This window comes from Nicotiana tabacum, chromosome 1, assembly GCF_000715075.1.
Source record: "Nicotiana tabacum cultivar K326 chromosome 1, ASM71507v2, whole genome shotgun sequence".
Lineage (NCBI taxonomy): Eukaryota > Viridiplantae > Streptophyta > Magnoliopsida > Solanales > Solanaceae > Nicotiana > Nicotiana tabacum.
In genome coordinates this window covers 74202450-74228373 of record NC_134080.1, presented here as the reverse complement: position 1 = coordinate 74228373, position 25924 = coordinate 74202450, and the positions used below count along the sequence as shown (strand labels likewise).

General features: G+C 39.4%; 1 long non-coding RNA gene across 1 annotated transcript; it reads left to right on the top strand.

Moving 5' to 3' along the window:
• The first annotated feature begins 12951 nt into the window (after positions 1-12951).
• Positions 12952-25924, top strand: LOC107805223 (uncharacterized). The gene is made up of 3 exons (XR_012708629.1): positions 12952-13563; positions 21871-23717; positions 25628-25924. It is a non-coding gene; the product is annotated as an uncharacterized LOC107805223 (long non-coding RNA).

The following is a 25924-nucleotide window of genomic DNA, read 5'->3' as shown; positions in this document are numbered from 1 at the left end:
GGACAAGATGAAGTACTTACACTACAAATATGCCCAAAGCAAGGAATTCAAGAAGGGTGACTTGGTTCTTCTATTCAACTCTCAGTTATGACTGTTTCCGGGAAAGCTCAAGTCAAAATGGAGTGGCCCTTTTGAAGTGGTACATGTAACTCCATTTGGCGCTCTTGATTTGAAAAACAAAAATGGTGAAATCTTCAGAGTTAATGGGCACCGAGTGAAGCAATATCTTGGCAAGTTTGATGATAGCCACGTGGTGGCATTGATCCATTTCAAGTAAATGATGGTAACATGCGTCGTGCTGCAACGTTAAATCAGGCACTTCTTGGGAGGCAACCCATGTATTTTTCTTTCTTTTTGATTTTATTCTTAGTTTAGGCTTTGTTTTGGACTAACTGGTTGTGAAGTTTGTGTAGGCATTGTTTGTGCAGTGCAGGACTGTAACGAACCGGTCGGTCATTTTATGAGTTACCGCTCCATTTCCCCTATTTTTGCTTCTTTATGTGTTGTTCAGTGGCATTATGTGGTATCAGGTTGTTTGGTTCGGGTTCAGAGTGGTCGTGTAGAGGAATGAGACACATAGTCTCTTTTGAGTAAGCTTAAGTTGAAAAAGTCAACCAGATGTTGACTTATGGGTAAAAGGTCTCGGATGTGAATTATGATGGTTTGTATAGCTTCGTCAGGTGATTTGGGACTTAGGAACATGATCGAAATGTATTTTGGAGGTCCGTGGTAGATTTAGGCTTGAATTGGCAAAATTGAAATTTTGGCATTTTCTGATTGGTAGTGGAAATTTTGATATCGGGGTCGGAATGGAATTCCGGAAATTGGAGTAGGTCCGTTGTGTCATTTGGGATGTATGTGCAAAATTTCAGGTCATTCAGATGGGGTTTGATAGAATTTAGATCGACTGAGAAATTCAAAAGTTTTGGAATCCTTAGGCTTGAATCTGAGGCTGATTTGGTGTTTCGGCATTGTTTTGAGTGTTCCGAGGGTTGGTATGAGTTTGAATGGTGATATGTGACTTGTTCGTATTTTTGGTTGAGGTCCCGGGGGCCTCTGGATGAATTCGAAAGGTTTTCGGAAAGTTTGGAATTGAAGTTGAGCAGCTTGAGCTGCTGTTCCTGTCATAACCGCATCTACAGAGTGGGAATCGCAGGTGCGGGCCGCAGAAGCTAAGAAAGGGCCGCATATGCAACCATGGTTGAGAAGGGCAGGAGCCGTAGATGCAGTGAGGTGAGCACACCTGCGAGGCCGCAGGTGCGGGTAATTGACCGCAGATGCGGTTATAGGAGGATAAGTGACTTTTGCAGGTGCGACCTGTTGAACCGCAGGTAGGGTCGCGCAGGTGCATGTTTGGGGCCGCAGGTGCGGAAATGCCTGGGCAGAAACTATATAAGCTTCCCTTCGCGATTTTCAGCCTTGTTTCACCATTTTTGAGACGGGTTTGGAGCTTTTTGAGAGGATTTGAAGAGAGATTCAAGGGGTAACGCTTGGAGGTAAGATTTGTGAACTCAATACTCAATTCTATGGTGATTTTTAACTGATTAGACATGAAATTAGTGGAATTTAAGGGTTAAAATTGGGGAATTAGGGCTTGAAATTGGAGAGTTTAAATTGGGAATTTGAGGGGCCATTTGAGCTTCTATTTTGATGTTCTTGGTATGTGTGGACTCGTGGGAAGATGAGGATTCTTGTGATATGATTTTTATCGAATTCTGAGACATGGGCATGGGGGTCGGGTTTGGCCAATTTCGAGATTTTTGAGTTAATTTGATAATTTTCGTATGCGTTTCATTCCTTTAGCGTATATTGATGATAATATACTGATTTTGCTTAGATTTGGGGCATTTGGAGGCCAAATCGAGAGGCAAGGGCATCGCAGGCTAGAGTTTGGCTTGATTTGAGGTAAGTAACACTTCCAAACTTGGTTCTAAGGGTTCGAAACCCCGAACTATGTGTTCTATGATTACTATTGAGGTGACGCAAATGCCAAGTGACGGGCGTGTGGGCGTGCACCATGAGAATTGCGACCCGGATCACTTCGTGGCACCGCTTAGTAACTCTTTCTTGTTGATATCCATGTTTATATCATGTGATTAAGTAAATGTGTTGTAAAAACATGCTAGATATCCTGTTAGGGTTTCATGCCGATACTGTTGAGACCCGAGAGGTCATTTCTTGCTATCATATCATTTTCTTCATTGATATTCTATACTCAGTCCTGTTCATGCATTTTATATCATGCCTCAGTCTCGATTATTTTTATTTGGCGCATCATATCATTGTTCGGGCTAGTATAATGATATTGTGAGCCCGTGTGTGTGAGAATGAAGAGTGATGATTGAGTGAGGCCGAGAGCCTGATTGTGAGTAACAGTTATGGGATTGGGCTGCACGCCGCAATGGTTATGTTGATGATTATGATAGCGCTTGTGCTGTAGGAGCCCCTCCGGAGTCTATAACATACCCCCAGTGAGTGCAATTGATGATATTGAGGGATGGATCATCCTTGGACATGATCTTATCCAAAGTATTTATACTTGGAAATGGATCTTCTCCATAGGGTTAGAATGGCCTTCTTCGGTACTAAATGACTGCGGTCAGTGATATATATATATATATATATTCCAGGATAGATCTTCCCTAGGCCGGATGGCCATATATAGTACCGAGTGGTTGGGCACTTGTGAGTGGAGGTACACGGAACATTGATCATGCTATCTGTGCATTGGTACATAGAGATTTCTTGAGCTTTATATTGCGTACTGTTCATACTACATTTATTTACTGTTGAGTTTTTACTTGAACTGCAAGCATGTCTACTTTTCTGTACAGTTTAGTGGTATTACCTATTGAGTTTTGGTTCGTCACTACCTGTCAGTCCATAGTTTGGACTTGTTACTTACTGAGTTGGTATACTCACGTTACCCCCTGCACCTTGTGTGCAGATCTAGGTATCTCAGGGCACGATAGCGGCTATTGACTATTCCAGTCGCGGACTTCACGGAGATAGCGAGGTAGTTGCCTGGCGACCGCAGTTCCGATTTTCTCATTCTCTATCTTCATATTAGCACTTTATTGTTATTTCCAGATTGTTTTGGTCTTGTCTTGTTTTGGAACTTTTGTAGCGTTGCTCATGACTTAGTAACACCCGAGGTCGGGCTTGTATTTTCCGCTTTGTTTTGACTTTTACTTTATATCTTTTATCATATTTCAATTGGAATCATGATTTTATTTAAGTTTTAAATGAAATATGGATTATTTGGAAATCAGTTGGCTGGCCTAGTTTCACGATAGGCGCCATCACGACTGGGTCAATTTTTGGGTCGTGACATGTTGGTATCAGAGCCTAGGTTACATAAGTCTCACGAGTCATGAGCAGGTTTAGTAGAGTATCGCAAATCAGTACGGAGACGTCTGACTTATCCTCGGGAGGCTGCAGAACCTTTAGGAAAAACTTCACATTCTTGAATTCCTGTTGTGCGAATCTATTGATTATGTAACTAAATTTTTGTTATTCTATTCTCTCATAGATGGTGAGGACACGTGCTATCGGTCAGGACGGACAACCACCAGTGCCACCAGTTGGGGCCACCAAAGGCCGAGGACGTAGTCGAGGCCGTGGTAGGGGCAGGGGTACAACTCGCACAGCAGCTATTGCAGCACCTGCAGATCCACCAACTGCCCCGGTTCATGATCAGGCTCCAGCGGGGGATGCTCCAGCAGTACCAACTTAGGCACCAGCTATGCCTATTGGTATTCCGGGTCTTCACGAGACCTTGGCTCAGATCCTGACCGTGTGCATTAGCCTTGCTCAGGCGGTCGACAGCTACTTCTCAAGCCGGGGGAGGCACTCAAACCCCCGTCACCCGTACACCCGAGCAGGTTGTTCAGGGACTGTAGATACCGGAGGCACTGCCAGCTCAGCCGGTTGCACCTGCTCGGGATTATGTGGTTCCAGTTATGCCTAATGACGAGCAACATCGATTGGAGAGGTTTGGTAGACTTCAGCCTCCGACTTTTAGTGGTGCAGAGGGCGAGGATGCCTAAGGTTTCTAGGACAAGTGTTAGAGGATGTTACCACTCGCTGTCCAAAAGTCCATTTGGAAAATGCGAGCTACCATAAAAGCTGCGGATAGAGCAGCATACCACTCAGATACGAGTGAGTACGGCCCTTCCTGAGAAGCTTCGGAAGGAGACTCTGTGCCCATTTATGTCCTCATATATTTCTCAGAGAAGTACCAGTTAAGAGATGAAACAACCTCCTCTTCTGAGTCGTCTGATGGCTCAGAGAAGGTAGTGAGGCTTAGAGATCATCTTCCCCACCTGCTATTGATGTTGATGATGTCGAGGTACCGAATGATAGGAGATGGGGTGATACTATTGTTGGGGGTTTTGAAAGGTCCAAAAAACTAGAGGTGTGACAGCTTCGATTTGTCAGTGAAAAGCCTACAACAAATTCCGGGAATGGTGGCTACAAAGGTCGCTCACCCTCAAGAGGTAATTCATAGAAAGAGATCTTCTATCCCACAATCCCAATATGAAGAGGCAATTTGATGAAAGAGTGGGGTGAAAATTCTTCACTAGCAAGATGTCGGAGGCCAATGAGCACTTAGTCAAAAAATTCTACGCCAATGTTGCCCACATCAAAATGGGCACCTATGTGACTAAGGTATGGAATAGGAAGATCAGATTTGATGGCAATACACTGAGCACATATTCCGGGTTTGATAATGAGGATGAATCCCTATACTTGGAGAAGGTGGCTTTAGATGAGGTAGCCCGTCCATCGCTTGCGAAGGTGATAGCCATCCCTGGGACAACACTGGCTTGGCTTAAACCTAGCGTCCAAATAGCTAGAAACACTCTAATCTTTGAAGCGAAAGGGTGGTGTACATTTGTCTGCAACCGACTAGACCCATCCCAACATGACAGTGATATTCCAGTCTCCCGGGCAATTGTTGTGGCTTCTATTATGGCGGGGTACCCGATAAATGTGGGAAATCTCATGTCAAGAAACATCACCAAGGCTATCGGGAAAGATGAAAGATCATATCCCTATCCCAATTTCCTTACCATGTATTTAGAGGACCAAGAGGTAGAAGGGAGGGATTTTGATACAAAAGTGAAGCTGAAAAGGCCCTTCTCTTGGTACAGCCTTCAGGGAGCAGACAACCGCAAGTCCAAAGGCAAAGCCACTACATCCATTGGCCAGTTTGAAGAGCCAAGGGTAGTGACCATTCGGTCCGAGCCTTCCACAACTGAAGGTTCTTCTGCTGCTATGCCACCTCCATCATTTGGGCCTTTTATCTCTGCCCCAGTGTCTGTGCCTTCCTCCTCAACTTACCCTCAGATTGCACTACGGGTCAATAAGACTTAATCCAGTATCAACAACTGGATGCAAGTAGCAACATCAAAGCTATCTGCCTTATCCAGTGCAGTCACAACACATGCCGCTCCAACACAACAACAGTCGTCCCCATCAGTGGAAGATTCATTGAATGGGACTCTGAACAATTAGAAGAAGCTCCTAGACAACCAACAAAAAATCCTAGACATATTGGATACTCATGGGAAGGTGATAAAGGAGCTGGGTAAGCAGGTCAAGAAGCTGAAAAAGACTTAGGCCACAAAGGAGGCAATGGAGAGCTTGAAGGAGGATGTTGCCAAGCTTACTTCTGCTAGAGATCTTCCACTTGACCTACTCATGGAGTCGACTGTTCCAGCAGCACATGCAACACAAGCACCAGAGTAATAGGCTGGCAGAGAGCCTGTGAGAGGATTTGTGGTGCCCCAGTCCGAGGACTTAGAGATATAGTTGGAGGATCCAGAGGGAGCTGAGGACCCCATACAGACAAAGACCACATAAGGAGTTTTCTTTACTCTCTATCCCTTCCCTGATGATACTATTTTTCTTTATTTTTACGTATCGTTATTTTTCACTTTTGGTATGTATATAACTTTACTATTCCATGTATATATTCATTCCCATTTTGTATATATTCGTTTCTTTCCATTATTGTACATATTGATTTTACTTTTTGTAGTTTACTTTATAACTTCTTGTGTTCTTTTTCCTTAATAGCTTAGCTTTTTACTTCCTTTAGTAGCTTCTTTTTGAGTTCTTAGCTTTGTGATCAATAAGCCTTTGATTTTCTTAATGTTACGGTTCTTTCCAAAGGTGGATGTTGTGTGAACCGGGTGGCTCTTCCCGATGATGGATGGCGTGACAACTTTCTTAAGGGTTTGAGTTCGTTTTCTTTATATTTTTATATAAATAGCAGTAATGAATAAAAGTGTTTCAGGCAAGCTTCACTTGGGCCTAACACATTTACCTTTGACCTTACGGTTGGAAACAAGTTGATTGGCAAAGAATAGTTCTAGTTGTGACCTTTAGACTCTTGTGTTGACTAACCAATCATCGAGTGGCTTCTTGGAGCCAGTTATGTTGCTCAATCTTAGCTAGGGTTGTTGTGGCCCCTCGACTCTATTCTCTTTATCAATCCAACAGCTTGTGAGGTGAGGTATTGATTTGCAAGTCCAAGTCCCGTGCTAATAAGTCTAGAATTTGCCCTGAATGTTTGTCTAGGCGAAATTCTAAGTGTAGCTCGACTTGAGAAATGATTATAGGCTCTCCTTGATCTAACTTGAAACATGAAAACATCCATAACCCACCAAATATTATATCCCTAGTCAACCCCGCTGAGCCGAAGCCCTTGTTCTTTTAATAACCATGATACAAGCCTTTATCCGTTCTATAATAACCCTCTCTTGGCACCCAATCTTTCCTTAGCATTCACAATTGGAAAAAACATAAGTTTGGGGGGAGATAAGAGGAATGTGAAAATGATAAAAGGTACAAAATGAAAAAAAAGGAAGGAAAAAGAAAAGAAAGAAAAGCCATAAAGTCAAAAAGAAAGTGAATACGATAGAAAAATGAAGGGATTCAATGAAAGCAATACTGAAAGGCTTGGAATGTTTAGAAAAGGAGAAAAATGATTGTCATGAACGAGAAAGAGTGACAGTGTGTCTCTCTAGTTCTCCTAAGGAAGAAGAAAATGACTCAAAGAGTCAAGAAAATGTGAGCCGAAATGAGAAAATGAAGTGCTTAAGGAAAGATGAAACCTTCATACACCGATATATCCTACCTTGATCCAAAAGCCTTCATTACATTCCTGCAAAAGTCCTACAGGATTTCGAGTTAAGTGAGCTTACTTTAGTGGTGATTCATATAAAGGGCAAGCTTGTGGTACTTAAAGCCAGACTTGTGACATTCCCTTGTGAGAAATGAGTTTACTTCTTCACAATACTTGTTTTGAGTGCTTCAATTCTTAAGTGAGATTTGCTTATGGAGAGTAGAGGTAAAAGAGTTTGGATTCCACAACGACCTACATAGTAGAGCGATCTTCCTTTGTGAGTTAAGTCAACTCTTGATGCTCTTGTGTCGCGCTAGAACTATGGTACTAAAAAGGTTGTGTGTTGTTGATAATGCATTTGTGTTAAGGGTAATTGTTAGTCCCAATTGATGCTTGATGAAGTCACCTTAGGACAATTGAAATTTTCCTTACTTTTTCTTGTGGAGGTGGGAATTACTTTGTTTGCTTGAGGACAAGCAAAAGCTTAAGTTTGGGGGAGTTGATAATGGATTTTAACCTATTATGTGCTCTCTTTTGCTTAGGTTTTGGGTCGAAAATGCATAAAGGTAGTCCCAAAAATTGACTTAATGTGCTTGCTAGCAGGGTTTGGTCAAAATGAGGCAAAGAAGCCATAATCAACTCATGAAGGAGTCAAACTTGCACAAATCCAAGGCCGGGACTGGAGATCTGACAACGACAGAAAAGAGCAACCGCGTAAGGACCATCACTGAGGCGACCACAAATATGCGGCCCGCAAAAGTGAGATTCAAAGAGGCTATTTTGGGCATAATATTAACCGTTGACCGTGATGGAAAAGTGCGGTTGCAAAATATCTGGCGCGACCATAATGGTATTTTCGCTGAGAGCATACTTCGAGGTTCAAAGGCCCTGCAAGTTAAGTTTGACTGAAGAAAGTGGTCCGTGCCCAAATTATGCGGCCGCAAATTAAGCTCACGCGGACGCGGTGGATTTTACGCTATCTGCGAAATAGGTCTCAGTCCATATTCAAATATGGAGAAATGTGAACCGTGGTCATTATTACGCAGCCGCGATATCTCAAGTGTGGACACAGTCAGAATTACGCGTCCGCAAAACCTCCGCAGGGGCATTTTTGTTCGGGAATTTTAGCCTAGTATAAATAGATGTTTTTCACATTTTTAGGTTAAGTTATGTTTTGTTAAATACATGAGACGGCTAGTTTTCCCTATTTGGGCAATTTTGTACAAGATTTACCTTATAACTTTAGATTTTCATCTTCTAGTATAGCATTATGGATTTTATCTTCTCTTTATCTTTGATTTCTACTATTTTCATGAGTAGTTAAACCCATAGCTAGGGTTGTGACCCAACCCTAGTGTGGATATTTAATGAGTCTTGAATTTTAGGGCTTAATTATTTATGAGTTAGTGATATTTAGCTTGATTCATGCTTTAAATTGTAGAATTGGTGGTTGCAAATACTGATTCATGCCTTTATGACTTAGACTCTTCTTGAGAAAGAGGGACTAAGTCTAGGAAAATTATGCTAACAAGGAATTGAGGTGCATTCAAGAGATTGATAGCCCCAATTAAAGGGTTAAACCTAGAGATAGTAATACTCGACTTGAGCCAATATCATTTGTTATGCATGAGCACCCATTTGGACTTGAGAAAGCCAAATTGAGCAAAGTCACTCAAACTACCGAGAGGTATAGAGTGAGCACTTATGTGTGATATTTATATCACAACCCCAATCATAACAAGGTTGCCCTGAATTCTCAATACCCGTTAGATATCCACCTAGGCAGAAGTCACTACCCTAGTCCCTTTAATCTTTGAAAACAACCAACAAAACATTGTACTTCATTTTAACTATTGCATGTTATAGAATAGAAGTAGAAGTAGAAAACAAAACCAACTATTTGTGGAAGTACAATTAAGAGCAAAACTCGCATCTCTACTCGGATATAAACATAACTCCAAATTCACTAACTCCCTGTGGATTCGATCCCGACCTTTGTTGGGTAAAACTGCATCGACCATCCTTACTACTCTGTAGTAGTGCAGGTTTGGAACCGATCAATTTTTGGTGCCGTTGCCGCGGAGTTAAACGATTTTAGCTATATCTCTGAGTATTTGTGTGTTTTGTTTTTCTTTCCTTCCGATTTTCTAATTTATTTGTGAATTGCTTTTAGGTACAACATGGCTCTTAACAATGATGCTCCCGAAAATTTGCCATTGGGGAGGAGATAGACGATGATAATGTGGATGAGCTTCAACCCGAACCACAAGCACAAATGAGAGGACGACCACCTCATGATAATATTCCAAAACCCTTGCCCACCTCCAGCAAGTACAACACATCGGGTGTTGCCTAACGAAGGATGCACAAGTGCAATAGTCCCGCCCCGAATTAGGGAGGGCAACATCCAAATAACCAACGTTATGCTTACACTCCTGGGGTTAGTAGGTTATTATCGCCGGTTTGTGCAAGGTTTTTCATCCATTGCAGCACCTTTGACTAGATTGACCCATAATAGTGCTCCATTCCGTTGGTCCGATGATTGTGAGGTGAGCTTTTAGAAGCTCAAGACAGCTTTGACCACAACATCAGTTCTAGTGTTGCCTTCCGGTTCGGGGATGTATACGGTTTATTGTGACGCTTTACGCGTTGGCTTAGGTTGTGTATTGATGCAGGAGGGGCGAGTTATTGTATATGCTTTAGGTCAGCTGAAGATTCATGAGAAGAATTACCCCGTGCATGACCTAGAGTTATCCACGATTGTTCACGCTCTTAAGATATGAAGGCATTATCTGTATTGGGTGTCATGTGAGGTTTACACTGATCATCGCAGCTTACAGCATTTGTTCAAGCAAAGATCTCTCCATATGAGGCAGCGTAGATGGCTTGAGTTACTGAAGGATTATGACATCACCATCCTTTATCATCCAAGCAAGGCAAATGTGATCGCGAATTCCTTAAGCAAGAAGGCAGAGAGTATGGGTATCTTGACATTCATTTCAGTAGAGGAGAGACCACTAGCTTTGGACATTCAGTCCTTGGCTAATAGACTTGTGAGGTTGGACATTTCAGAGCCCAGTCGAGTTCTTGCATGTGTTGTTGTCCAGTCTTCATTATTAGGGAAGACTTGTAAAGTTAATCCAGGAGAGACTTCACATAGCACAATCTAGTTAGAAGAGTTATGCGGATCAGAGGGTGCAGGATGTATCATTTACGGTCGGCGGGAAGGTTCTCTTGAAAATCTCACCGATGAAAGGTATTATGAGATTCGGGAAGAAGGAAAAGTTGAGCCCAAGATTTATAGGCCCATTTGAGGTGTTGAGGCGAGTTGGGAAGGTTGCTTATGAGCTTGCTTTACCTCCCAGTCTTTCCGGAGTTCATCCAGTTTTTCATGTGTCTATGCTTCGGAGGTATCATGCCGACTTGTCTCATATGTTAGACTTCAGCACTATTCAGCTAGATGAGAGCTTGGGTTATGAGGAGGAGCCAATTGCTATTGTTGCTAGACAAGATCGCCAGCTGAGATCCAAGAGGATTTTCATGGTGAAGGTTTAGTGGAGGGGCCAACCAGTCGAGAAGGAAACCTGGGAGTCCGAGGAGGACATGCAGAGCAGATATCCACACTTATTTAGCACTTCATGTATGAATCTAAACTCGTTCGAGGACGAATGTTTATTTAAGAGGCGGAGAATGTAACGACCCGACTGGTCGTTTTGCTTTCTAGAACCCCGTTCCCCTAAATAAGACTTTTCGTACTTGCTTTTACTAATTTATGACTTGTGGGGATGGTTGTTTTGGGATTTGGAAGAGTTTGGGTTGAAATCGGAACACTTGGTTCCTTAAAGTTGGCTTAAAAGGCCAAGTTTGACTTTGGTCAATATTTTGAGTAAACGACCTCAGAATCGGGATTTGATGATTCCAATAGGTTCTTATGATGATTTTGGACTTAGGAGTATGTCCGGATTGGGTTTTGGATGACCCGGGAGCGTTTTGGTGCCTAATAGTGAAAGTTGGTTCTTGAAGGTTTTTAGAAGTTCTTTAAATTTGGTTTGGAGCGAGTTTTGGTGATATCGAGGTCCAAATAGAATTTCGAGATTGGGAATAGTTCCTTAATGTCATTTAAGACTTGCACACAAAATTTGGTATCATCTCGAGTAGTATAAGTACGTTTCGGCACATTAGAAGTAGATTGAAGAACTTGAAGTTCATAAGTTTGATTCAATTGGTTTTAGGGTGTGATTCTTAGTTTTAATGTTATTTCAGGCGTTCTAAGGGTTTGAGCGAGTCCGTTTTATAATTCCAAACTTGTTGGTATGTTCGGATGGGGCCCGGGGGGCCTCGAGCGTCAATCGGACGAGGCTCGGACTAAGTTGAAAATTTGAGCAAGAGCTGAAGCTCCAGCTGCTGTCATAACCGCAACTATGGTTAGTCAGCCGCAGGTGCGAGCTTGCAGGTGCAGTTGTAGCCTCACAGATGCGGCCCAAGGATAGGAGCCCAGGTTCCGCACATGCGGCTCTTTTTCCGCAGAAGCGAGTATCTGTCCGTAGGTACGGCCCCAGCCGACCCAGCCCAACTCCGCTGAAGCGGACCCTCGTCCGTAGAAGTGGGACCGCAGGTGCAGTCCACGCACCACAGGTGCGAAAATTGCTTAGGCAGTGAGGTTCATTTACTACGGGACTTAAGCTATTTTCACTCATTTTCTCTCATTCTTTGGGCGATTATTGGAGCATTTTGAGAGGGATTTCTACCTAACTTTTGGAGGTAAGTAATTTCTACCTATTGTGAGTTCAATACATAAATTTTAGGTAGATTCCATCATGAGAATTGGTAGAAATTATGGGTTAGATGAAAAACCTAGGGTTTGACAAGAATGAGATTTTTACCATAAAACTGACCATGAAACTTAGTGATAATCATATATTTATGTTCCTTGGGTTATGGGTAACAACTTCCTTCGAAAATTTCCGAAATCCGGGCATATGGACCTGGGGGTGAATTTTAGGAATCTTACCTTTGGGGTTGGGTAATCACTTTAAAAGTTAGAATATGAACTTGTGAACCTATAATGATTGGTTTTTATACTATTTGAATAGTTTCGGATTGTTCGGCTCCGATTTGAGGGTTTGAGCACATTCTTGAATTTGGAAGTAGGCTTGGAAGCAAGGTAAGTCTCTTTTCTAACCTTGCAAGAGGGAAATTTCCCCATAGATGAACTTAATTAATATGTGGTTATTTGTGGGGGCTACGTACGCACGAAATGATGAGAGTCCGTACGTAGCTACTATTTCTGTTATGTCCGGGTAGTTTTAGGTTTACACCATGCTTTGTGGATACCATTATTTGACTATATGTGCTAATTATAACGAATAGAATTAAGTTGAGAATTTTTTAAAAAGAATCAAGAAAGGGTTATAATTTAAATGATAAAATCATGTTTGACCGCATCGTACATATGATTCGCAATCGGGGATTATGTTTTTACCGCGTCGCATGTATGATTCGCGAGCGGGGTGAATAGATGTGTAGACATGTGATTTTTGACCCTCCCTAAGATTTCATATTTTAGCGTAAATATTTAGTTTAGGTTTAGTATCGCTCTCTTTACCTCATTTTATCTAAAAAAAAACTACAAAAATATTTTTCCTTATCCTAGCAAGTTGATATTTTGAAAAAAATATAAAAATAGTCTTGGCATTTTATTTTTCAAAAAAAAAATAGAAAAAAATAGAAAAAATATTTGGTCTTGTTTATTCAAAATTGGGTCAATCTTTAAATTGATCCCAATTAATTAACCCAAAATATGTCCAACCCAAGCTCAATCTAAAAAGACATTTTAGAAACCACAAAAAAGAGAGGCTAGACCCCTACACACCGACAAAACGGCGGACCTCTCTCTCTCCCTGGTTGAGAGCAGCGTTACACCATCTCTGAAAACCTTAACAACCAGCAGCTTCACCCATTCCCTCTCTTTCTTCTTTCCCACTTCCCATTCAACACCAACGAACTAACCTATTTTCCTAAGGCTGGAATGACAGCCATTTTTGTTAAAAAGAAACACACTGGAACACACAAAACAATTTCAATAGTTAAGAAAATAACTTGAAACTCTAGAATCTGAGGTTCGAAAAATCAAAACAAAAAAAGAGTAAAATTTCAGATCTGGGTATGGTTTGGTTTAGCTGGTTTTCCTTGCAATTAGCTGCTTGAAGGTGGAATTTGCTCGAGTGTTTCTGCTGATTTTCGCGGATGCTGTCATCTGAATTTCAACTTTTGGGCTCGAATCTATATTTAAAAGCTGTTATTCCTACTGTCGCAAATGGGCTCCAAGGTTTTTGTTGAATACACTGTCCGAGACTTATTCACTACTTGATTTTGCTCACTTTAGTTGATGTAGTTGCTGAGGTTCATTAATTAAAAGACTATCTCAGGTTCCTTTCTTACCTCTCTCCCTTATCACGGTAATTTTATATTACCTGAGTTGATGATTGTTCATTTTACTGTGATTCTTTGTTGTATATTTTTCTTGTGTTAGATGTGTTTTTAAGCTAAACTTTTTGGTTGGAAATTGCAGTAGTGGTTCATGTTCTTTTTGAGTTAATTGTCGTGCGGATATAGTATTGCATTTGATATTGGGTACGAATAGATCATAAGTTGTTGAATATTTATGTGTATGGCCATTTGTGCAACTCGGGTGAATCAGCTGTTTGGTATTGCTGTTGGGAGAAAGTTGGTTCATTGATGAGAGGTTCGTTCAGATGAGAAATTGTCATATGTTGCGTGGCTTCACTATATTTCTAGAATTTCCATGTGATTTAATGGGAATAAAGGCACGTAACATATATTTTTTCTTGCCTGTTTGCTTTTAAAAAATGGAAAATACTTGTGGCAGATTACTAGCTTGTTCATAAGCATTTCTATTTATTGTTGTAGTTTGTAATGAAAGTCTGTACTGTTAGACCATGCTCAATCATATGTGCTATCTCATATGTCGATGTAAATCTTGCACTCACGGAGAATGTTGTCACATTAGTTGACAATCCAAGCTGTGACCACTGTCTTGTTCTAGATCAATGGATGCTTATTTTTGTAAAGAAAATTTCTATTATTTTACTTGCTTCTTTTAATTTGGCAGTTAACAACATCGTAGCTTACTTCACGCGCGATTAATAAACTATTGTGATTATGGATACGATTTCCATGACATAGTTACAATGCCTAATTCCAAAATTCGGGTGTGCATTTCATGTGACCCGATTACAACAATTTCGAATAATAAAACCCTTTGAATAAATTGAGGCGTGCCATGCCAAATAAAATCTCAAAATGCATGGCCCTCATTTAATTGATTTTAATCCTTTAGAAATCGGGGTGTGTCATTTAGTTGAATTTTCTATGGCCTCCGCAAAGTTGAAAATGCGTAGTTGCTTTAGGCGCGTAATTTAAATTAATTTCCTTAAACTCGGGTGTGCATTTATGTGACCCAAATCCAAATCTCAACAACGTTTGATAAAATGTGTCGTGGACCGCGAGTGCATTTATGTGACGTGGTTCAAGACGTATTCTAAATGACGTTGAATCTTTCCTAAAAATAATTAAATAAAAGCGGTTACAAAGCTAAAATGTACCATAGGCTAAAACATGCATTAAAATCGGATAATAGGCCAATTATGATAGTTTAAGCGACCGTGCTAGAACCACGGAATCCGGGGGTGCCTAACACTTTCGCTCGGGTTAATAGAATTCTTTATTCAGAATTTCTGGTTTGCAGACTTCAAAAGGAAAGTCGAATTTTCCTCGATTTGGGATTTTAAAATAAACCGGTGACTTGGGACACCAGAAAACAAACCATCCCAAGTGGCGACTCTGAATAAAAAATGAATAAATAATCCCATTTCGAATAATGTCACTTAAATTGGAAAAATTCCCTTATATATATACCTTTGGGTGTGTAAAAAGGAGGTATGATAGCTCTGGCGACTCTGCTGGGGATAAGAACCCAGAACTTCTGGTTCAGGGTTCAAGAATTCAAGCTTAGAATAATTGTTATAATTGGCTTTATTTATTATCTGATTTTATTGCATGTTTGAGGCTAATGTGCTAAATGCCGCTTTTTACCGCTTTGATATTATTTGAATTGTTACGAAACCCTTCTCTTCTCATCTTCGGGGATGTGCACGCTGGCGTGACTCCTCCTTCTGTTAGTGTCATACCTTGAAATAAGAAAGAGGCTCAGACAAGTTACAAAGCCGGATGGCCTTTTGGTTCCCGGTACGTAGCCCCCTCCTCGGCTCGAGTTGTTCGCTCGGGTACACAAGTCTAGAACAATATACCCAGATTTTTAGCTTAGAATAATTCAGCCTCATGCCGAATCCCTAGTAGGAACGTTTGTTTGTATCATGTGCATTTGACTTTAGGGACTCAACACAGGGGTTGAGTCCGCCTAGGACAAGTGCACCCAAATTAAAAGACCATCCTGATACATCTTACGTGCTACTTGCGTATCTGTCTATTTCGGCTTACATGCTGACTGGCTTCTAAAATAGGGAAAGAAAATGAAAATCGAAAAAAAAAAGAAAAGAAAAGAGAGTGAGAGGTAGGTATTTGAATTACCCTGAAATTCTGTTGAAATTTTGAAAAAAAGAAAAAGAAAAGTCATTTAAAAAAAAGTCATATTATCTTTTGTTCCATCAAAACTGGGCGAACTACGCGGGTCTGATTCTTACCGGATGTGAGATACGTAGGCAAATCTTATCGGTTCTGGCCCATAATTTTCAAAAAATTCAAAAATATTTTCCATTACTTGCTTCTTTAGAAAGCCTTTCTTTTAGACCCTAATTGTTTTTTTTTAAAAAAAAATATACAAAAATATTTTCTTTTAATTTCTTCCAAAAATCCAAAAATATTTTCATTCTTCTTTCAAAATTGAAAAGAAAATTCAAAATTCAAAAATATTTTCTTTTTTTAGAAGCATTTCTTTCATAAATTCAAAATAAAATTCCAAAAATATTTTCTTTCGAAATTCCAGAAAACAAATTCAAAAAAAAAAAATTTCTTCTTTAGAAGTCTTTCTTTGCAAAAATGTTGAAGAAAAATCAAAATCCAAAAATATTCCCTTTCTTCTTTATAAGTCTTCCTTTCGAAAAAATAAAATAAAAAATTCAAAAAAAGTTAGTTTATTTACTTTATTCATGATCTTCCCGAACTACGCAGGATCTAATTCATGTTCCCACATGATACGTAGGCAACCCACATCAGGTTCGATCACCATTAAAAAGAAATGAAAAAAATGAAGAAATGAAAAAATATTGATAATAATAAGGACCGACTGAGTCCATTCTAACATGTTTTGTTTTGAATTGTGAAGAAAGTTGAGGTGGTCGGTTTGTGGTAAGCTGGAAACACAAGATCCAGGGAAAAATGATAACTGACATCGAAGCTGTTACAAGTGCTCACGAGACTCAGAGTTAAAGGGTTCAACAAGAGTCTGCTGTATTTGAGAAAAATAGAATATTGAAACAGCAAATGACCGAAATGTGTCAAGCATGGGCCAGTGTCAAGGACAGCCTCGTCATGAGTCACAATTTGCTACACAGCAAGAGCAGTACCACTCTCCTGAGTACCACTCGTACTCGTTTAATCTTCCTGCAAACATTGAGAAGCCTGCCCGAAAGATGGAATAGGAAGAAATGACCCAAAAAGTGAAAAGCTTAGAACAACGGTTGAAAAACATGCAAGGGTTGGCAGGTCAAAAGAGTGTTACCTTCAAAGATCTATGTATGTTCCCCGATGTCCACTTGCCGCCTGGTTTTAAGACTCCCAAATTTGAAAAGTATGATGGACATGGAGATCCCATAGCCCACCTGAAAAGGTATTGCAATCAACTGAGAGGTGCGGGAAGAAATGAAGAATTGTTGATGGCTTATTTTGGGGAAAGCCTTATGGGAGTAGCCTCCGAATGGTTTATGGATCAAGACATGTCTCGCTGGTATGTCTGGGATGACATGGCAGAGGCCTTTGTCAAACAATTCCAATACAACATTGACATTGCCCCAGATCGCAATTCCTTTTCAAACTTGAAGAAGAAACCAACTGAAAATTTCAGGGAATATGCCATTAAATGGAGAGAGCAAGCGGCCAGAGTTAAGCCACCCATGGATGAGCACGAGTTAATCACTGTTTTCCTTCAGGCTCAAGAGCCAGATTATTTTCAAAACATGATGTCCGCAGTGGGTAAATCCTTCTCGGAAGCAATCAAAATGGGGGAAATGATTGAGAATGGTTTTAAGACAGACAAAATTATAAGTCAAGCAATTCTCAAAGCCGCAACTCAGGCTGTCCCGATTGAATCCGATAATTTTAATGACACGAATGAGAAGCATGAAGAAATCATGATGACATCAGGGTCGAGAAGAGGTCCTAGAAGAGCATCTCGAAGGTATGAGCAACCTCATCAGGTTTCCCATGATTCCCTTGAGTACTATTATCCACTTCAGAACCCTCAATGCTCTGTTGTTGCACCTCAGTATATTGCCCGGCCACCAAGACACCCCAGAAGGCGAGTACCAGCACCGCAAAATCTCCACCAGCCTCCACAAAATTTTCAAATGCCCTATAACCCACATCCAAGCTAGGGGTATAGAAGGGAACAAAGGCTGAAAGATAATTTTACACCAATAGGAGAGTCCTATGCAAGCTTGTTTGAGAAATTAAAGCAGTATGACATGATTGCACCTATTCCTACAAATCATGTGGACCCCCTTGCAAGAAGCTTTGACCCTTCTAAAAGGTGTGAATACCATTCCAATGCTCAGGGGCACAATGTTGAAAGCTACCGGGATTTGAAAAGAGAAATAGAAAAGATGATCCAGGAAAACCTGATTGTGATCCAAGACAGTGACACCCAGAATATCGCATAGAATCCTTTATCTGCACATCATGATGCACACTTTGTGGGGATGATGCCTGGTGACATGGAGTATGAGAATCCTCTCGGGAACTTGCTAATTGAAGTTAATGATGTTGAAATTGGAGAAGGCTCTGCTAATTCTGATGAGCAAATTTGTGGCTAAATGTCAAGTCTAGCAATTGAAAAGTCATTCCCTCCTCATTAGGAAGGAATCTTGGTAGCTTGTTTTGATATTTTTTCTATTATCTGGGTTATTTCAGGGTTGTGATTCAGATTTTATTTGTTTTATTGAGTCAAACCCTTCTATCCCTCCATTATGTTTGTGTGAGTCTTGTCTGTCTGTTCTGTTGCTATTTTCATTATTCGGGTTATTTTAGGGTTGTAACTCGTATTTTGGGTTTCTTGTGTAGTTGTAAAACCCTTTCATCCTTTACTCAATAAAATACAGTTTGTCCTTTTGTGTCATTCTGTTCCTAGTTCTTTTGTCGCTAGTTCTAATGACATGACATGCATGCGAAAATTTTGGCCAGATCTTAGGAACTGATTTAATCTGGAATTGGATAACTAAAAAAATAAAAATAAAATACATTTGAGGATGAATAAAGAGTTGGAATACTTTGGAACTAAGGTCGAGTAAAATTCACTTTCAAATCACTGTGAAGATCGGAATTGAGGATGTTTAATCAATTGAAGTTTGTTGGAAAGTTTGTCACTAGGGGATGAAAAAATGTCTTGTGACCACGACACACCAAGAAGACAGACATGTTCGTCAATGCTGTGATCGCAAAAAGATACCATGTTTGATGTTCTCGAGGTTGGGAGGCCCTTTTTCTGCTACCCAAACACTTTATATCCTTCGCTACCCTTTTTGAGCCTGTGTTATTTTCTTTGACTACCCTCTTTTGGAATCAAGTTTAGAGTCAAAAAAAAAGAAAAAGAAAAAAAATCCATGTCCCAAGAGTACAAACTGGGGCAATTCTTAGAAAGTTAAAAAAAAAAAGATTTGTCAAAGGTCCATGCCCTAAAAAATAGGAGTTGGGGCAACTTGTTTTGAAAATAAAAGAAAAAGAAAGAAAAAGAAAAGAAAAAACAACAGAAAGAAAAATGAAAAAAAATTAGTTAGGTCAGAAGTTTGAACTACGTTCGACCTGATTCCTTAAAAAAAAAGGATATGTAGGCAGCCTCACGGTTCGGTCCAACCAAATAAGAATTTAAAAGAAAAAAAATTCAAAAAAAAATCCCCAATAGCTGAAACTGGGGCAAAGATTTTATTTTATTTTTAAAAGAGTCGATTCCAAAAGTTGTAAGTATACAACTCCGTTATCTTTAGTCTGTTTTGAGCCTCATGTCGGCCTTTCGTCCAACCCTATCCAAAAACCTTCCAAATAAAGACCTCCCGATATGCCTTCAAGAATGTCAAGAGAAGCATACAATGAGCAACGGTTGTCACATGCCATATAACACGGTCAAGTTACTCACAAAAAGTAAGAAAAAGAAAAAGAAAAAGAAAAAGAAAAAAAATGAGAGAGTCTTATTAGTGAAAACCCTCATGGACACAGTAAGGCGACAGTAAGTAGAGATGAATAAATGAGAGAGGCTTGTTGGTGAAAATTCCTCGGGGCACCATTAGTTGAAAGTGAGTCGTGAAGCTGATGCAAAGGATTGACACAGATAAGCCCGACTTCAAAGATCATAAGAATGGTAAAAGGGAAGATTGGATTAGTTTGATAGATCAGGCCATTGGGTCCAAAATGCATGTCACGATCATTAAGGCTAGTTATTGAAAAAAAAGAAAAAAATTCTTCCTTCTGTCCTTCCGACAGGGGCATTTCTTGTTAATACTTGTTTATTTGCACCATTGTGTCCTCCACTCTGAGTCAGTCCTTGTCAAAACAAGCAAGAAAAGATTTCAAAACTGCTACCAGCTTTACAGTTGCACAAAGTGAATTTGGCCAGCACACTCAGTTCTTACTGTCAACATGCCTTGATGATTCATGCAAAGGCTCCCCCTAAAGACTCTTGTCAGCCTACTTGGCGCAAGCAAAGATAACTGGTGATTCTCTCTGACAGACAAATTGCTCAAAAGCAGGAAGTCATTCGAGATATCGGAAAAGGTCACCTAAACAGAGATCTCCAATTGGGATAAGGCTGTTTGAGCTGGAAATACAAATGGTACTGGTGTGAAACAATCAAAGTTGGTGCAGAACAAAAGTCTTTTGAGACCAACTCAAGCTGATTGAGCAGAAGCCAAGCTGCCCAAGACTCAAGGCCACAAACCGACCACCATTTTCAAAACTGACCAATTTTTCTTTGTGTGAAATAGGAACAAAGTAGTGCAAGGATAGTGGCTCAAAAAAAAAAAAAGAAATAGAAAATAAAAAAAGAACAAAAAAAAAGAGAAGGAAAAGAAAAGAAGAGAAGAGACTACAAAGGGAAGTTTCTCAAATCTTTGCCTTTGTTTGTCTTGCTATGATGCATAAAATCTTGCCATTGATCTTTATATTTTTCCTCCTAGGATAAAAAGTCCTAGTCTAATGAATTTTCTCCTAGGATAAATGTCTTAGTATGATGAATCTTTCTCTTGAGATAAGAAAACCTAGTCTGAAAAATCTTTCTCCTAGGATAAATGTCTTAGTCTGATGAACCTTTTTCCTAAGATAGAAAACCTAGTCTGATGAACTTTATCCTAGGATAAATATTTTAGTCTCATGAATCCTTCTCCTAAGATACAAAAAATAAATGTCTTAGTCTGATGAACCTTTCTCCTAAGATAGAAAACCTAGTCTGATGAACTTTCTCCTAGGATAAACATCTTAGTCCGATGAATCTTTTTCCTAAGATACAAAAAAAAAATCTTAGTCTGATGAATTTTTCTCCTAAGATAGAAGACCTAGTCTGATGAACTTTCTCCTAGGATAAAAATCTTAGTCTGATGAATCTTTCTCCAAAGATACCAAAAAAAAGAGACCTAGTCTGATGAATTTTCTCCTAGGATCAAAATCTTAGTCTAATGAATCTTTCTCCTAAGATAGAAGATCTAGTCTGATGAACTTTCTCCTAGGATAGAAATCTTAGTCCGATGAACCTTTCTCCTAAGATACCAAAAAAGAAGTAGAAAAGAGACCTAGTCTGATGAACTTTCTCCTAGGATCAAAATCTTAGTCTGATGAATCTTTCTCCTAAGATAGAAAACTTAGTCTGATGAATCTTTCTCCTAAGATACCAAAAAAAAGAGACCTAGTCTGATGAATTTTCTCCTAGGATCAAAATCTTAGTCTGATGAATCTTTCTCCTAAGATAGAAGACCTAGTCTGATGAACTTTCTCCTATGATAGAAATCTTAGTCCGATGAACCTTTCTCCTAAGATACCAAAAAAGAAGTAGAAAAGAGACCTAGTCTGATGAACTTTCTCCTAGGATCAAAATCTCAGTCTGATTAATCTTTCTCTTAAGATAGAAAACCTAGTCCGATGAATTTTCTCCTAGGATAATAATTTAAAAAAAAAAGAAAGTCTGAATTTGAAAAAAAAGGGGAGTCATTTTTTTAGTTTTCTTAAGATTATCAATGTTTAGTTTTTCTGAAATCAGGGGGCCCTGCCTGGAGAATAGGGTCAGTTTTTACTTTAGTCAAGCTTAGTTTATAGTTTTCCGCAAGATCAATCACATTTAGGAGACACACATCCTAGTCGAGTCATTAATTTTACTCCCATCATTGCATCCTTCATCAACAGCGCAAGTGATTCATAGTTTTGTTAACACTCACAGATATTCCCAATATCAAACTGGGGCATGAAAGTTTCTTTTGTTTTGTCTGTTTTGTTGTAATCAGGCGCCCACCTGGAGAACAAGGGAAAATAACTCAAGTTTCAAGGGAAAGCAGTTTCGGAAGACAACTCAAGTTTCAAGGGAAAACGAGTCAAGTTTCGAGGAAAAATAGTGCAAGTATTGGCAATCAGGCGCCCACCTGGAGAACAATGGAAAACGGTCCAAGTGTCGAAGGAAGACAGTTCAAGTATTGGCAATCAGAAACTTTACCTGGAGAATAAGGGAATTCACTTCAGAACGCAATTCAAGTCAGCAACAAAAAAAGCTCGCGGCGAGAATGCGAGTCAACAGTCCAAGGTGATCAATAAAAGTTAGTCACGATAAAAAAAGAAGAAGAGAAAGGCAAGAAGTGAATCCAAATGCAGAAGTTGATGAAAGATGTGAGCTTCTCAAGACATGGTTGAGGTCACAAGCACTACATGTACGGTCTTGATCCGAAAATCTAAAGAAGAACGAGCTAGCTCCTGCAACTAGCAAGCGTCAAGGTTCAAATCCAAAGTCTGCATGAAGAACCATTCAAGACTCAAGATCAAGCTTCAGAGGACTTATAGATATGAATCTACTAATTCGTAGTTGACAGACTTAGCTAGTCTTTTTCATCTCTTTTGATTTTGATGTAATAACATGACTGCGGACCGGAACCTCGGCGGAACGGCACCTCGACCGGCTCTCCACCTCGGCATACTTCATTATCTCACTCACCTTTGAACTACACGTGACATGATTCCTTTATAGCCAAGGATATGTAGGTAGCTCAGATACCAGGGCTCGGTCACATTCTCCTTCCTCTTAGTTTTTGGTCACCATAAATAAGAGTCGGGTCAAAAAACTTGTCTAGTCATTCGTTGTCTGAAAATTTTTCGCGTTTCCAGTCAAAGAGGGGCAGCTGTAAACATGTGATTTTTGACCCTACCTAAGATTTTTCATATTTTAGCGTAAATATTTAGTTTAAGTTTAGTATCGCTCTCTTTACCTCATTTTATCTAAAAAAAAACTACAAAAATATTTTCCCTTATCCTAGCTAGTTGATATTTTGAAAAAAATACAAAAATAATCTTGGCATTTTATTTTTCAAAAAAAAGAAAAAAATAGAAGAAAATAGAAAAAATGTTTGGTCTTGTTTATTCAAAATTGGATCAATCCTTAAATTGACCCCAATTAATTAACCCAAAATATGTTCAACCCAGGCTCAATCTCGCTACACAGAAATCCATTACCCTTTACCCTACCCCCTACATATAAAAAGACATTTTAGAAACCACAGAAAAGAGAGGCTAGCCCCTACACACTAACAAAACGACGGACCTCTCTCTCTCCCTGGTTGAGAGCAGCGTTACACCATCTCTGAAAACCTTAACAACCAGCGGCTTTACTCATTCCCTCTCTTTCTTCTTTCCCACTTCCCATTCAACACCAACGAACTAACCTATTTTCCTAAGGCTGGAATGACAGCCATTTTTGTTAAAAAGAAACACACTGGAACACACAAAACAATTTCAATAGTTAAGAAAATAACTTGAAACTCTAGAATCTGAGGTTCGAAAAACCAAAACAAAAAAAAGAGTAAAATTTCAGATCTGGGTATGGTTTGGTTTAGCTGGTTTTCCTTGCAATTAGCTGCTTGAAGGTGGAATTTGCTCGGGTGTTTCTGCTGATTTTCGCGGATGCTGTCATCTGGGTTTTGATTTGAACTTTTGGGCTCGAATCTATGTTTAAAAGCTGTTATTCCTGTTGTCGCTAATGGGCTCCAAGGTTTTTGTTGAATACACTGTCCGAGACTTATTCACTACTTATTTTGCTCAATTTAGTTGATGTAATTGCTGAGGTTCATTAATTAAAAGACTATCTCAGGTTCCTTTCTTACCTTTCTCCCTTATCACAGTAATTTTATATTACTTGAGTCGATGATTGTTCATTTTACTATGATTCTTTGTTGTGTATCTTTCTTGTGTTAGATGTGTTTTTAAGCTAAACTTTTTGGTTGGAAATTGCAGTAGTGGTTCATGTTCTTTTTGAGTTAATTGTCGTGCGGATATAGTATTGCATTTGATATTGGGTACGAATAGATCATAAGTTGTTGAATATTTATGTGTATGGCCATTTGTGCAACTCGGGTGAATCAGCTGTTTGGTATTGCTGTTGGGAGAAAGTTGGTTCATTGATGAGAGGTTCGTTCAGATGAGAAATTGTCATATGTTGCGTGGCTTCACTATATTTCTAGAATTTCCATGTGATTTAATGGGAATAAAGGCACGTAACATATATTTTTTCTTGCCTGTTTGCTTTTAAAAAATGGAAAATACTTGTGGCAGATTACTAGCTTGTTCATAAGCATTTCTATTTATTGTTGTAGTTTGTAATGAAAGTCTGTACTGTTAGACCATGCTCAATCATATGTGCTATCTCATATGTCGATGTAAATCTTGCACTCACGGAGAATGTTGTCACATTAGTTGACAATCCAAGCTGTGACCACTGTCTTGTTCTAGATCAATGGATGCTTATTTTTGTAAAGAAAATTTCTATTATTTTACTTGCTTCTTTTAATTTGGCAGTTAACAACATCGTAGCTTACTTCACGCGCGATTAATAAACTATTGTGATTATGGATACGATTTCCATGACATAGTTACAATGCCTAATTCCAAAATTCGGGAGTGCATTTCATGTGACCCGATTACAACAATTTTGAATAATAAAACCCTTTGAAATAAATTGAGGCGTGCCATGCCAAATAAAATCTCAAAATGCATGGCCCTCATTTAATTGATTTTAATCCTTTAGAAATCGGGGTGTGTCATTTAGTTGAATTTTCTATGGCCTCCGCAAAGTTGAAAATGCGTAGTTGCTTTAGGCGCGTAATTTAAATTAATTTCCTTAAACTCGGGTGTGCATTTATGTGACCCAAATCCAAATCTCAACAACGTTTGATAAAATGTGTCGTGGACCGCGGGTGCATTTATGTGACGTGGTTCAAGACGTATTCTAGATGACGTTGAATCTTTCCTAAAAATAATTAAATAAAAGCGATTACAAAGTTAAAATGTACCATAGGCTAAAACATGCATTAAAATCAGATAATAGGCCAATTATGATAGTTTAAGCGATCGTGCTAGAACCACCGAATCCAAGGGTGCCTAGCACCTTCATTCGGGTTAACAGAATTCCTTATTCAGAATTTCTGGTTCGCAGACTTCAAAAGGAAAGTCGAATTTTCCTCGATTTGGGATTTTAAAATAAACCGGTGACTTGGGACACCAGAAAACAAACCATCCTAAGTGGCGACTCTGAATAAAAAATGAATAAATAATCTCATTTCGAATAATGTCACTTAAATTAAAAAAACTCCCTTATATCTACCTTCGGGTGTGTAAAAAGGAGGTGTAACAAGATGCATCTATGGTTCGCGCCGTTCGACCCTCGGTATTGCACATTTTACTTTTATATTGGATCGGGCCGAATGTCCTCGGTGGTATTTGTGTGTGATAATAGAACTGGAAATCTTTATAGTTTGTATGATTGATTTTTTGAAAGGTCACTTGTTTTAAATAAAGAAAGTGCCTTGACTTCTTAAATATGAAGGCAGGATTTTCCAGTTATTATTCTTGTTTGAGCTTGTTATTATCTACATACATTATGATTTAAGAATTTGAAACTTCATATTATTATATTGTTGGCCCTAGTAAGTGTCGGAGTCGACCTCTCGTCACTACTTCTTCGAGGTTAGACGAAATACTTACTGGGTACATATTTTTATGTAGTCACGCTACACTTCTGTACTTGATTGTACAAGATTTGAGGCAGGTGTATCTGGCCATCAGTCCGGCACGTAGACTTGACTCCCCAGCTTGAGACTTCCCGGTGAGCTGCCCTTTTTGAGCCGTTCTGCAGTATTTGGAGTCTCTCTTATGTGTTTATTTTCCTGTCTATTCCTTTCCAGACAGTATATGATTTTGTATATTCTATTAGATTGCCCACAAATTTGTGACACCAGGTCTTGGCACACACACTAGTGGACTTATGATTTTTAGTTTACTTACATGATTACGATTCATATT